Here is a 15,176-nt window from a genome sequence, read left to right as displayed (position 1 = left end):
TTTCTCATGTTTAAATTGTCTTCAAATGCAGGAAAACTTGAAGAAAGCATCATTTTTTACAATATAGTGGTGAAAATGTGCAAAAAAATAAAAATGATTTTATTCATCCTTGTGTTACCTAAGAGGTTGAGAAAGTCTATTCACACCTCTTGCGACTGAGACATAAACAAGAAGCCATCTGTGCACTTGTGTCAGGTTCACTTTCTCTTACGCAGACAGAACATTGACGTCTGTGTTCTGTAAAAGCTGTGCGTATACATGTACCAAGATCAGTGCCTGGCTGTGTGTAGTCAGTAGGCTTAAACTTGCCTAATGACTAAAACACACTTTGACTCCAATCAGATGCAAAAAAAAAAGCAGCATTTTCATCCCATTTTCTTAAGAGAACAAGGGAGCATTTTTGGCCACATGACTTTTGGATACACATCTAGGAAGAAAGGATTGAAAGAATCATGTGACACTAAAGACTGGAGTGAATTTAAAGGGATAGTTCAGCCAAAAATTAAACTTCTGTCATTAATTACTCACCCTCATGACGTTCCAAACCCGTAAGAGCTTTGTTCATATTTGGAACACAAATTAAGATATTTTTGATGTAATTTGAGAGCTTTCTCATCCTGCATAGACAGCAATGCAACTGACACGTTCAAGGCTCAAAAAGGTAGTAAGGACATCATTAAAATAGTCCATGTGACATCAGTTGTTCAACCTTCATTTTATGAAACTACGAGAATACTTACTGTGCATAAAGACAACAAAAATTATGACTTTATTATTATTTCTTCTCTTCTCTGCGTGTGACTTTGCTGAAGTAGAACCTGAGTGAGCTTTGCCTTGTTTGCAAGCTGAGAAAATTGTTAAATAAAGTCAATATTTTTGTTATCTTTATGTACAAAAAGTATTTTCGTAGCTTCAAATTAAAGTTGAACCACTGATGTCACGTGGACTATTTTATCAATGCCCTTACTACCTTTCTGGGCCTTGAACATGGTAGTTGCATTGCGGTCTATGCAAGGTCAGAAAGCTCTTGGATTATTTCTTAATTTGTGTTTCGAAGATGAACAAAGAAAGACTCAGAGCATCATGCATCCCTTCTGGCTTTTCATTTTTTTTGAAGAATCTAATTGCATCTTGCACAAATCTTCACGACAATGTGGATGGAATGGTTACACACAAACGTTCAATGTGCATAACACCTACTCAACCAACAAGCATACCCATCAATCCTTATCATATCTCAAGGCATTCACACAAACACGCAATAAGCTCTGACAATAGAAATAATTGACTAATGCGTGAGTACAAATGAATAACCTACTTTCTAAGAGCCTTGAAGATGAAGTCAAGCTAAATAGCATCACACCCCCTACTAAAACACACACACAAACACACAGCAAGTACACACCCTCAAACAGGCCGCAGGGCTGAGAACTGTCTGAGCCAGCGCTCACACTGAAAAACAGGCTGATCAGGCGAGAGCAAGAATCATGGGAAGCAGTTCGCAAGTCCTTTGAATCTCAGCTGATAGGAAACAACACAAACACCAAACCCTTGCTCTGAAGAACCAGAGGAGACCTTGTTCATTCATCTCCGCTGTGACCGAGCGAGCAGGACAGCAGCCCCCTCACCATAATATTTACTCACCCGCAACGGCTGTGGCATCAACTCCCCCGTCCCAGTTTAAACAGATCACCAAGCCTGCTGAGACGCACAGTGGAAACGTCTCAGTGCTGTCATGATTATCTTAAGACTAAAGCCTCTTTCTCTTTCCCTTTCGTTCCTTCTTTATGTCTTAAGCCGTGTGAGAGGTGGTTTGGGGGTGGAGAGATGTTAAAATAATAGCGCTAGTGTTTAAGAAAGGGAACTCTCTAACCACGAGAAGAGAGGGGCAATGACAGGACTGTGGGAGAGACAGCGTCTGAACCAGAAGAAGGCATGAGACTGAGAAACAGATGGAAAGATAAAGACGTCAAAGATGGTCAAGGTGACATTTTGTTCCGTTTATGGCCAGAAGTTCTGCTGAAAGCAATGGCTTGCAATCCTTTCACCCAGCAGACCACTTAAACAGTAAAACAACAATAGCAAACAGATAAAAACTGGAGGAAACCCCAACTACCTCAAAACAATTATCTATACCATAATAAATAACTGATTGTTATGAATAGATTAAGGCCATGTCCTAACTACGAAGCGACAAGATTCCAGCGACAAGCAATTTGGCTGTCCACACCAGAAGTGACGTGACAGAATCACTGAAATATCACAGCCATTTAAAAGTGCAGAAGCACACTGCACTCCCAATGAAATGGACAAGTTTTTAAAATGCAAGTCATAAATATTAAACATTAATTTAAGGGATAGTTCACCCAAAAATAAAAATCTGATGTTTATCTGCTTACCCCCACGGCATCGCAGATGTAGGTGATGGTTTCTTCAGTAGAACAAAAACAAAGATTTTTTAACTCAAACTGTTGTAGTCTGTCAATCATATAAATTGCAGTTAATGGGACCCACAGCTTTGAGGGTAAAAAAAAAAAACATACTTGATGCGCGGATGGCGGTTATATCCGCGGGCGCTGCAGATAATCCGCGGGTCGGGTAGGTCGGGTAATTTAAAACAAATACATTATGATTAATTGCGGGTGGGTCGCGGGTGGATCAGATTAATTATTAATGCTTTTTGCTTTGTATTTTTTTAAACACATTCTGTAAAATACGAATGTGTCGTTAATGCATTTTTCATCAGGCAAACAGGCCCTGATTTGCACGCTAATAAAATAAATAAATAAATAAATAAATAAATAAATACGCGCGTGGTGGAGGTCCATTTGTTAAAGCAGAAATGGAGGCGAAACAGATCCAAGAGAAACTTAAAAAGGGAGAATTAAAAACAAAACAAAAGGAAGGAAAGAAAAGTGCCGCGTGGGAGCGTTTTAGCGAAGTCGTTAACGAGGATGAATGAAAGTGCTGGGTATGTAATATGCAACGGCTGTGAAGCACTGTATGTATATGAAAGCCACAAGACCGGTACCTCAAATATGAAACATCATGTGTGTGCTAAATCGAAAGGCCAGTCAAGTCTAAGCCAGACAAGCACTTTAACTTCTTACATTCGTCGGGACAGAAAAAAAAATACCACTGGAAGTTAAGTCTACTCTCGTGGATGCACGTGTGGACCTGTGCTGCCTTGATATACGCCCCTTTGATGTCGTCTCTGGTAAGGGATTCCTCCAAGTGGCCCAAAGACTAATAAACATCGGTGCCAAGTGCAGTGTAGTTGATGCTAATGGTATCATACCCCATCGCCAAACTGTTTGTGACAGGGCAAAGCAACAGGCTGCCGCTGGTAGGGAAAAACTTTCAGAGGTCATCCAAAAGGTTTTGGAATACAGTGGGATTGCTGTTACCACAGATATGTGGACAGACGAATTTAACAAAAGGACATATACTGTCCTTACGTGTCACTACATCAACGAGAAATGGCATCTGCAAAGTGGCATTCTGGCAACAGTCGAATTTGACAGTCATCTAAAAAAAAAAAACAGCGAGAATATCCATGACCAAATTAGGGTTGGGCGATGTCGACCAATTTGTCATCGTACGATGTCTAATCTGAAACATCGCGATGGACGATGGCATCGTCTGCGGGGGGCGGGGTGAGGGATGGTTGTTGTTAAATAATTTATTCATAACGAATTAATTAATAGCAGCCTACCGCTTCCACCAGTGCTAAATTTGAGCCTGATCATGTTCTGGAAAATGTCAGATTTGGGATTTTTGCGTTCCGGTATTTGTTTTTAAAGATCCGGCATTAACAAGTGCATTAGATCGTGACAGTGAGTGCGTGCAGACGAGACAAGAGCAAGCGCGGGTTTATGTAGATGCATTTGGAGGATGTGTGTTGGTCCTTAACATATTTTCTACCAGTCAGCTTTTTTAAGTTCAATATCGCTCTCATTGTTTGCTTACTGCTTAACCCACTCTCTCCAAACGCATTTAATGAGCAGCGGAATGTTTAGAGAGAAAGTGTAATATCAGAAATATTATTATGCATTAACATAAGTGATGTTTTATTAACAAATTTCGGGAGGAGCACGCACAGATAATTAACACGGCCAATGCATCATCAGTAATCACTCCCTATCCAATCAGTGTTAAAGGGAATCACTATAAATAATCAAAGCAGCCTTACCTTCCTATCTCTCGTTTCAACATCCCTCCACCACCCCGTCTCCTCTCTATAGGGGGGAGCTATTGGGTTCGGGCCGATTGCCGAGCTCGGACCCTCTCCCCGGGCAGGGGGAGTGCCCCGGGCTCGGGAACGAATTTCGAGCTCGGAGCCCTCTCCCGGACAGCACGCCAAATACGCTTAACCTTATACGCTATCCTTTTACTCTGTTTATTATCAGTAAGTGGGAACTCGTGAAACACTATAAACATAGCTATAAGTTAGTTATCCTGACTCCAAAACGAATCATTTAAATGTGGAGGTATTCAGAACAGAACAGGAATGAAACAAAATATATAAAGTTAAGAAACCAAAACAAAGCGAAACTAAAAATAACAGGCGTTGGGCTCACGACACGTACCTCACAAATCCAAGCGTTTCCATATTCCCAATGTATTTGAATGATAAGCTGTTATTTATAATGTATACTAGGCTTTGTATTGTACATTCGTATTTCGATGGAAAAAAAATATATTCTCTTGTTTTTGTTCCAAGCTCTGTTCGTTATGGTAAAACCATGAAAAGGGCATATTTGGTGTAGTTTATTTAATCTAATTTAATTAATTATTTTGATTTTTTTCTGCTGTTTTTGTATGCCTCATTTATTAATGTAAACGAACTTTTAATGTAATTCGTTTGGAGTTCACTGTAATTTGTATTGTGATCACTAACAACTTCCTTGTTATTATTTCCTCATAATAATAAAATAAGTAAAGATGTGGAAATTGAAAGCATGCATTTCATTTGGCTATATAGTGATTAAGTGTGTGTTTTTCGTGAGCGGGTTGCTGCTGAGGCAGGGGCGCTGCGGGGGCGGGGCGGAGGATCGCGATGCCGGCTCAGCATCGTGATGTCTATCGGCCATCGGCGATGGACGATGGCATCGTCTATCGACCCAACCCTAGACCAAATAACCAAATTAGGGCTGGACAATATATCGAACGATATTGTGAGGCGCGTTTAGTCAATGAAGCCGGTACTTTGATTAGTAGTAAATCTCCATCACGTGCGTTCCGCTCAGGTTCCGCTGGAGCGGCAATTAATACACAGAGACGTAAATCTCTGACAAGCTACGCCATATCGCGCTCAACATCGCATTCGATATTAAGCTCGCAGTTTTAACATATAGGTTTTATTTAAATTGATCTATTATTGAATTCAATATGGCTAAAATGTCACACAATATGATATTCACACATTAGGCACTTTTAACAGTGAATAAAGCACATAATCATGAGATTATCACTGTCATAGTTTGTATGTTGTTGTTCCAGCCGTGACGTCACAGAAATAGAAACATTTTCTAAAATAAAAAAAATTGTGTGTCGCCGTCGTGGCTAGATACGACAAAAACTCCAATTAATATGAAAAAAAAGATATCTTTTATCGCGTGTAACACGTGTAGTTAAGACACAGTGTAAGGCTGCATTTAATCAAAAATATTGTGAAATATTATTTAGACCCTTTTTCCTCAGCTGGGATCGTTTACAGCCACATTTGGGAGTGTTTGAAACTGCATTTCGGAAGTTCAAACTCGGGCACCATAGAAATCCACTAAATAGAGAAAAATCCTGAAATGTTTTCCTCAAAAAACTATTTTTTTACGACTGAAGAAAGAAAGACATGAACATCTTAGATGTTCTGGAAGCGAACTTTCCCTTTTATATTTGTAAATTCAGCTTTATTTCAATTAACAAAAAATGTTTTAGTAGATATATTTCACTAATAATAAAAATTGTGAAATATACCAAGGCATTCCAATTTGCCTTAAAGAGATAGTTCACCCAAAAATGGAAATTCTGTCATACTCACCATGACTTCATTCTAAACCCATAAGACCTTGTTTCAAAAATGTATCTTCACATATTTTTGATGCAATCCAAGAGCTTTCTGACTCTGCATAGACAGCAATGCAACTACGCAAAAAAGGTAGTAAGGACATCATTAAAATAGTCAGTGGTTCAAGCTTAATTTTATGAAGCTATGAGATACGTTGTGGTAATCTAGTGAATGTCCGTCGACTGACACGTAAGAAGAAATTGTTGAATAAAGTTGTTAGTTTTGGGTTTTTTTTGCGCACAAAAAAGTATTTTTCATAGCTTCATAAAATTACAGTTAAACCACTGATGCCCTTAATAGCTTTCTGTGCCTTGAACATGGCTTTCAGTCTGTGCAGGGTCAGAAAGCTCTAGGATTTCATCAAAAACATCATAATTTGAGTTCCGAAGATGAACAACGGTCTTACGGGTTTGGAACAAAATGAGGGTGAGTAATTAGTCTCGCGTAGCCAGACCTTCAGACTGACGGCTGAAGGTCTGGAATTCATGGCAGCTTTCATTGGCCAAGGTCCGCCCATAAGACCGTTTGATCGACATGTCAAACAACCAATCACAGTTCGTTTCGTTCAGCGTCCGTTTCGGTGCGTGGAAATGCCCCCACAACAACAGACTGGCGTGCAACAAGTCAGTCATTGAAATAACCAGAATTGAAAGATAACAAAGAAGAGGGAGAACAAGCAGTAAGTCAGTAATTTATTCGCAAACGTTGCAAATGTGTATAACAACAATGGCGTCTGCATAAGCACCTTTTAGCAAAACGCCCAGTAAATCAGTCTGCGCTTTGTTTCCCGGCGGACCGAAAATAAACGCGACACTCGCGTCTCCCGGAATTACGGTCAAATTCAACGAATCAGATGACGACTTCGACAATCCTGAAGAGTTTCCAGTTAAGTGTACCATATGCATCAGACATTCAGCCTACGTTCAGTGGGCGTGACGTCTGAGGCTGAGACTAGTGAGTAATTAACAACAGAATTTTCATTTTTGGGTGAATTAACTCTATAACAAGCAACAAATGTTTCCATACAGGTTTTCCAAACACCCCTCTCAACTTCCAAGGGAAATCAGCCTATGAATGATTTGTGTCTGAATTTTGAGCTAGCATGAGAACAGGCCAAAATATAAACTCGCTCGCCAATCCATTCTTACATAAAACATGCCATTGAGTGGAAATGAGACAATTTACTAAAGAATGGCGTCACATACCATTCACACAGACACTCATTCTACTCCTATTTCATGAATGAGGGCCAGTGTATGCAGCCAAGACGGTGTGGAAATCTTACTTGCAAAAGTCTGAAATGATCCCTCCATCCACTGTTGCACCGTACCACTCGGGGCTGTCCCAACACTGCCTGCATCTGACTGACTCACTGACTTCACCCTTTAACAACTGATTTGTGCCTGTCACCTCTATACTGCGTGTGGGTCTGAGCCTTGCTGTCTGCACTACTACTGTCAGAAAAGAACCAGATGACTCATAAACACACACCTCTCATATGACTAGTCAAACGAAACCTCGAGTACCTCATTTGTCTTCTAATAGACCAGCATCTTCCACACAACACAGATTTGTATATTTCCTTTCTGCGATTACTAATAAGTGCCATCTTTCCTTCAGTGAACGCACGCAGACAGGCTACAGCTTTGTGGAAATTTACTCCGGGGTCAGGTCTGTAATTTTTCCGTATCCATCTTTATAAAGCTGACAAGCGCCTCCTAATTCAGCCTATAAATATTCATTTGAAATTAGAAAACCATCTATTATATACCAATTCTGTTGCCTGCTGCTGCATAATTGGTCTGCCCGTTTCCTGTAAGTATACCCACTAGTGTTGGGCGATATGCTCAATTTTCATATCGCCCTATCGTCAGCCTGAGAGATCGCCGATACACGATACTATCGTGCTAATTTAATTAATTATCTATGTACTAAATTCCTTATTCGTTTTGTAAATGTAGACTTTTCTCTTGACATATGATTAAGTTGTGCGTGTACAGAGCGCTGACTGTAGTTCTGCCGGAGTTGTTCAAGTTACTTTCGGTTTCATTCTCTGCAATCGTCAGTGAGTGAGTTGTAAATGTGCGTGCCAGAATGTAAATGAATGAATCTTTCTTTACCCGTCATATTGCTATAATGTTACCGCTGTATGTCTGACCGTTATCATGAAGGTGATGTTGTAGTTCAGTTCATATTGGATGCGGAGAAGTGATGCGCGTGTAATTCACGTGCGTATGTTTAGCGTCATCTGATCGCATCGTAATTCTAATTAACGCCTATAGACGTTACTGAGATGAATGTTTATGTTTACTATATACAGACTGATTATGATACATCGTAATGAATTCAGCCTGAACCAGGTTTTACTACCTCTGTTATCCTAATGACTGCAATGCAAATATAATATAACACTCCCTTTAGAATCAGTTAATCTACCACCGTACTGTATGATGAAAAACTCCCATTCTCACTGTACGAGGTGCGTTAAGGCGCTGTGGCCTCTCTATGCGTGTGTTTATACCGCGGCAAGTTTCTGAAGCATCCTAGAACAGACTCTCTGTGCTGCATTGCTAAAGTTAAGTTCTTTGTTGACGGATAATAATAATAATCGTCTAACTATCGTCAAAGGCATCAGCAACAGGCGATATCTCTGACTATCGTCGATACACGATACTATCGTCTATCGGCACAACCCTAATACCCACAGCTCTGTAATGAGCTCTTGAAAGTCTCAAAATGAAAATCCCTCCCACTGCGAGAAACTCATTTACATCCCTTTACAAAATGTTTACTAATTCAGCAAAATTTGAATAAGGTTTAAAAATGTCATGCTTCCATCTAAATGGCACCGGTAGTAGACGGCACTGTTATTTAAACATTCAAATGAGCGTGTCCATCTGTCTCAGCGCGTACGCTTAGGACAGTGCACCTTGATGCAAGGAGCGAAAAGGACGTCCATGTTTGACAATAGCAGAGGAGGATGTTTGATCTGTGTCATATCAAAACAGCGAGCGGCGGTTAGTCACAGGCAGCCTTCAGCCTGACCTCTAAATCGTAGAACAAAAGCGTGACACAAAGATCAACCTCAAAATCCACCTCTGAACCACACAGGCCTCTCTCTGGATGATTGGATTTGTAATTGACCCCGTCAGTGCTTTCTAAGGCAGGAAAAATTGCGCACTATCTTAGAGTTAGCTGAAACAGTATATAGCAGGGTCACCGCAACTCACTATATAAATGACATATGATGCTTGGCCTTACAATGCAGTTCACCCAAAAATGAAAGTTCTGACATTCATTACTGTCGCTCCAAACCCATAAGACCTTTGTTCATCTTTGGAACACAAATTAAGATATTTGATGAAATCCGAGAGCTTTCTGACCCTGAATAGACAGCAACGCAACTGACACATTCAAGGCCCATAAAGGTAGTAAAGACAGTGTTAAAATAGTCTATAATGTTATGAAGCCACAAGAATACTTTTTGTGCACAAAGAAAACACAAATAGTAGTTGAATTTACATGCACTTGATTCTTAATACCGTGCTGTTACCTGAATGATCCACAGCAGTGTTTTTGTAAACTGTTAAACTGCCCACTGTTTTTCAGAAAAATCCTTCAGAATTCCCCACAGCATTTTCAGCATTTTTGTGCATTTGAACCCTTTCCAACAATAACTGTATGATTTTGAGATGCATCTTTTCACACTGAGGACAACTGAGGGACTCATACGCAACTATTACAGAAGGTTCAAACGCTCACTGATGCTTCAGAAAGAAAAACGATGCATTAAGAACTTTTGAATTTGACAATCAGGGTAAATTTAATTTATTCTGGGATAGACATCTTCTGGGAAACATGCAAAATTGTCAACCCTTGCCTCTCAATGCATTGTTTTTCCTTCTGAAGCATCAGTGAGCATTTGAACCTTTTGTAATAGTTGCATATGAGTCTCTTAGTTGTCCTCCGTGTAAAAAGATGGATCTCAAAATCATAAAGTCATTGTTGGAAAGGGTTCAAATACACAAAAATGTGGAAAAACCAAAGAATTTTTCTGAGGAACAGCAGACATTTTAACTGTTCAGGACAATCTTGTGACTTGTGAACAACTTAGGGCTGCACGATTAATCGCACGATGTTGTGAGGCGCGTTTAGTCAATGAAGCCGGTACTTTAATAAGTAGTAAATCTCCATTACGTGCGTTCAGCTGGAGCAGCAATTAATACACAGAGCCCTAAATCTCTGACAAGCTACGCCAAATCGCGCTCAAAATCGCATTCGATTATGACCGCGATTTGGTGTAGCTTGTCAGTGATTTACGGCTACGTGTATTAATTGCCACTCCAGCTGAACGCACGTGATGGAGATTTACTACTACTACAGTAATAAATAAAATGCATTTTGTATGATCCATCTTATTTTGGTAAAATAATTAACATTTTGAAGATTCTGCAAAGTGTACGTCAACTTTTGACCTCAACTGTATATAATTTTAATAAGTAATATTCATATACTACGTCATTATAATATTATTATTAGACTATTACATCTAAAGGGACTTATTACAGGAATAAACCCCTGAAGCAACCTAAGAACAATGACATACAGATGACGTGTTTAAAGCTACATCATTTGGTTACCAGCCCAAGTCAGTCATAAGACATATTGTTTACATTTTGTATTGTTTTACTTCATATGCAAACAAATGCACACGTAAAAGATTCTTTAGAGCGGTGGAAGAGGGGAACTTTAAATCAATTTGAATTAATTTCCGTCAGTTCCTTGAACAAAACTGTAGCTTTAAAAACATGGAACATGCAGGATGAGTCATATGTACTATTTATATTATTTCACTTTCATTATGAAGCAACAAAACATTTTGCTAAATACCTCTATTTGTGTTCCACGGAAGAAAATGTCAGACAGGTTTGAAAAGGACCTGAGGGTGAGAAAATGATGATCATTTTCCTTAAACCACTAGACTGAAATACCCCACCCTGCGCAAGAGTCACTTAGATAAGATTGTGCTGTCAGCATACTAAAACCAAAAGTTGTAATTCACAAAACACACACGCAACCTCCTCGGTCATCAGAACCACAACACACACAGAACTCTGGAACCTCCCACATAGACCTCTGGTAACTATGGTAACCTCCTCTGAGTGATGTCACGCTGACATTGCATCATAACCCCGTGAGCTAATTGGGTCGCTTTTCTCAGGTCCCGTGAAGCACGCGGGAGAAACTGAATAAAACAGGCAGAGTGGGAGCTTGGACTGTGATGGTGGAGAAGATTGAAATTGACTGACCGAGAGGAGGACCCACAGAGGCTATTAATAGCCATTCAGCCTCCTCAGTCACCAGAACAAAAGCCATATGTGCGCAAAGCAACACACACACTGCTTATGGATGAGAGAGAGACAGATGGAGGCGTCAGACTGATGAGGGATTCAGAGAGAGAGAGGTACAGAGCCGACCGTGTCTCCCCAGAGCGAAGTCAGACTCATTTCCTTAAATTGGTTATTTCGAATGGTTTGCTTCAGAAAAAAAAAAGAAAAATGACTGTTGGTTACTGACTTCCCAGCGTCATAGTAAACACTCCACAACATTCCTATAAAGTCAGATGAAGCATATTTTGTTTGTTAATTACTTTTTCAATAAAGTTATATTAAGGCAGTTTATTCTAACTTTATGTCAGTTAGTTGTAGCCATGAATCAGCTCATAAAAACAGCCATTTGGAGCCTAAATCTAATTTGCAAGTACATTAAAGAAAAACTCAAATCCATTTGGTTAAAATGCTATTAAAACCAATGCTACACTAACCAGTCAAAAGTATTTGAACAGTAAGATCTGTAATGTTTTTAAAGAAGTCTCTTCTCCACACCAAATTAAATATTTTTACTATTTAAAACTGTTTTTTGAATTGTAATTATTCCTGTGATTTCAAAGTTGAATTTATAGCATCATTATTCCAGTCGCATGATTCATTAGAAATCATTCTAATACTCGGATTTGCTGTTCAAAAACATTTAGTATTATTATTATGATGATGATGATGATGATGTTGTTGAAAACAGCAGTCAATTTTTTCAGGTTTCTTTGATGAATAGAAAGTTCAGAAGAACAGCATTTATCTGAAATAGAAATCTCTTGTAACATTATACATGTCTTAATCATCACTTTTGATCAATTTAAAGCATCCTTGCTAAATAAAAGTATTAATTTCCATAATTTCCTCTGCCCCCCAAAATTATACTGACTCCGAGCTTTTGAACGGTATAGTGTACAATGTTACAAAAGCTTTTTATTTCAGATAAATGCTGATCTTTGGATCTTTTCATCAGAATTAAAAAAAAAACATGTACTCATTTAAATATTAAATGATTTAAATATTTAAATATTAACAATAATAAAAATGTTTCTTGAACAGCAAATCAGCATAATAGAATGATTTCTGAAGGATCATGTGACACTGAAGACTGAAGTAATAATGCTTTAGCTTTAATCAAAGGAATAAAATACATTTTTAAATATATTCAAATAGAAAACAGTTATTTTAAATAGTAAAAATATTTCACATTTTTACAGTTTTTGCTGTACTTTGGACCAAATAAATGCAGGCTTGATCAGAAGAGACTTATTTTAAAAAATAAAAATGAAAAATTTTGACTGGTAGTGTACTTTGCATATGCATTGATAAAACAGTATTATAATCAGGTTGTTATATTTCTAGTATGTTTCATTACATTTCTGCTATTTGCTCAAACTCTCAGTTCACTCCAAATGTTCTTAGCATCAACATACACATCAGTACTTGGTTCATTATGAATTATATGTGTGCAAAAAAGGCTATACCATGTCAGATTCCATCCCCATTACGACCCTCAAGAGGTGCCTCGTAACTCACAATAGGTCTGCTTTTAAAGGTTTAAATGTTATTGGTAAATCAACTCACTTATGGAGAAAATGAATGGGATCTTCACTTGTGAAACCCTGTTGCACAAGTTCTTTCAGCCAACAGAATCGCTCTGTTAGGGGTTACAACACAACAATGTTTTGAGAGTCAGTGAGCTGTCAAACCAGATCATTCAGAGTTGGACAAATCTGAAAGACTCAGTTGTCTGTAATGAGTAAGGAAACTCTAAAACTGAATGAATCACTGACGGTTCAAGGTTCAGTGAGTTGGAGATTTGTTAAGAGATCACTGCAGGTCAAATTTGAGTCTACAGTAAGTTCAATGAGTCAATGAGTTGATTCAGGAACATCTCGGATGATTCAGTCAGATTTATTAATGAACCATTCATCTTATTTATTGAATATATCCAAATCATTCGTTTATAAATCAGACATCATTAAATCCTATGTCAGACACTGCTAAATGGCTAAATACTCTCAGAGTAGGCTTTTCTATTTTTAAATAAATATTTAATCATCATTTGACCTACCAACATCAGTTGAGTCGCTTCATCTGTCATCCACAAATCCTCTTCCATGACCCCATGGGATAGTAAAGCACCCATGGATATGTACTTCAGACTCCCGCCATTAGTTTTATAGATACTGTGAATTTAGACATACTATTCTTTTCACATATTGTTTTTCGCCTAGTAGATTAGTAAAATTTTGCCGTTCACTGAGTCAGTGAGTTGATTCGAAAAGCCGCTCAGGCCGATTCGAATGAATCGACCGGTGCGGTTCTGTATTCCAGTTCAACCGATTAACTCAAAAGATTCGACTCAAATGAACGAGTCATTTATGAATCAGACATCGCTAAATCACTCACAGCTCCCTCTAGACGTAAACATGTCTGCCATTCAAACACACCGCCATACATTGAATGCGGGCTGGTGAAAATACTGCATATGAAAGCACAGTGACAGAAGGACACACACAGCTGCGCCACGGCAGAGACAGAGGGCGCATTGTCTGCCCGCAGGACAGTGGACACACACACATACACACGTGTACGTGTGCATGCATGCCAACCCAGGTGTCTTTTGTTTTCATTACTTCCAGTTCGGTAGTACCACAGGGATAAATCAATAAATGTCCTTGCAATGCGACAGAAACCCCACATTAACCTACAATCGATCTCACCTATTCCTGTTTACCATTGGCTGTCTCTTAAAACCTAGTAAACTGCCTACCTAGACAGCATTTTGGGCATCATAGGCGCCCGAATATGTTGCATTCGTTTTGGACGCTTAAGATGCTCAAAAATGCTGTGTGGACTGGCAGAACACTAGGTTTTGAGACACAGCCCATATCAGCATGCAGCCCAAAATCACTGGTCACAGATCAGATCAAACTGATCACGCAAAAAAAATAAGAACCAGTCAGGAGCCAAAATAGGAATCGACTCACCACCAGCAACAAAGAAAAGCAATCGGTTTGCGTTTAACATTTAACACAAGCACTCCATGAATCAGCGCAGAAATGCATAAATATGACAGGGAAACACTCACTTGTCAGAAGTGACCCGCTCGGTCCACTGGCGGCGGCTCACACACACGCAGACGGACGGACGGACGGACGGCAGTAAGCGCTGCTGTAGTGATGTGGACCGCTGGCTTACAGTCCGCACTCCTGATTTGCTCGAAGAACTGCAGCCATCTTGCTGAAGCCCGTGTGGCAAACCAACCACATGCCTAGACGTAGAAGGGGAGGAACCAGTCAAATTATCCTAAACATTTTCCACTTATCACCCCAGTTGCATGTCTTGAAAATAAGCTTCCCGGTATTGGCAATTGCTTAAGCCAAGAAATTATATTCATTTTTAGACCAATAATATTTTATGCAACTCCTAGCGGCCGGCCCATAGGGGGCGCTGGGGCACCGCCCTCCCTGATAAAAGGGGCTGTAAAATGTATTTTTACAAATTAAGTTTTTTAATTCGGTTTTACCCACCAGTATGTGCCTACATGCGATATGAAAACATATACAACATTTCCCACCTAGTGACATTCATTCACCGGTGAATTTCCACAGACAGACTTGTATCGTTTCTGTCATGGGGCGCTGAGAAAAAGCGCCCCTGCAGTTCAGCCAAATAGCCAGTCATGTACTGTTGCTAGGGTAAATTAATAAATATGCGGCCAATCAGTCTCT

At 39.3% G+C, this 15,176-nt stretch overlaps 1 protein-coding gene across 1 annotated transcript in view; it reads right to left on the bottom strand.

Annotated features, from left to right (window-relative positions):
* LOC141287103 (uncharacterized protein C1orf21 homolog) overlaps window positions 1–14,750 on the bottom strand; it is a 43,653-nt gene extending 28,903 nt beyond the window's left edge. Inside the window, exon 1 of the mRNA XM_073819234.1 lies at window positions 14,534–14,750. The gene's annotated coding sequence lies outside the window, so the exon portion shown is untranslated. The remainder of the gene's footprint in view (window positions 1–14,533) is intronic.
* Window positions 14,751–15,176: the final 426 nt, after the last annotated feature.

The sequence above is a fragment of the Garra rufa genome, chromosome 15 (assembly GCF_049309525.1).
Source record: "Garra rufa chromosome 15, GarRuf1.0, whole genome shotgun sequence".
Classification (NCBI taxonomy): Eukaryota; Metazoa; Chordata; class Actinopteri; order Cypriniformes; family Cyprinidae; genus Garra; species Garra rufa.
The sequence above is the reverse complement of the archived record's forward strand: the minus strand, read 5'-3'. Positions and strand labels throughout refer to the sequence as shown.